Raw genomic sequence first — 498 nt, 5'->3', positions numbered from 1 at the left:
GCGTCTCTCGCTCGTAAGTGGTACAGGTCGCGGCTCATGTATAGGGACAGCGGGAATGTCGCATATTGGCAATAACTCTTCATGAAACGCACGTTATAGGGGTGGATTGCACTTTACGAGTGCGGGAAACGTCCGCGTTCATCCGCTGGAGGTGCGCGTTTGGCGGTTGGGGTGGTGCACGAACGGGTGCGGGTGGAGTCATTGCCGGTCCACGGCTTCGTGCGGCAGAGCCACTGGAGATTGGGTGCTATGGTCGACAGAGGCTGCAGGCTTTGTGGGTGGCGTCGAAAGCGGGCACTGTGGCGCCATCGCTGTCTTAATCGGCTTGGCGTCGCATAGATGGCGGTATCGTCGTTGGAGGAGGTCATGTTGCGGGAGACCTACAGATGGCGGTATGTTTTGTGGTGCGGACGTAGTGTTGTCAGATGCGCATAGATGGCGGTATTGCATGTGGTGTCGCCCTATTTTCATAGATGGCGATACTGTTTTGCCGGCATG

Source organism: Schistocerca piceifrons, unplaced genomic scaffold (genome assembly GCF_021461385.2).
Source record: "Schistocerca piceifrons isolate TAMUIC-IGC-003096 unplaced genomic scaffold, iqSchPice1.1 HiC_scaffold_639, whole genome shotgun sequence".
Taxonomy (NCBI): Eukaryota; Metazoa; Arthropoda; class Insecta; order Orthoptera; family Acrididae; genus Schistocerca; species Schistocerca piceifrons.
Note: the sequence above shows the minus strand (reverse complement) of the source record.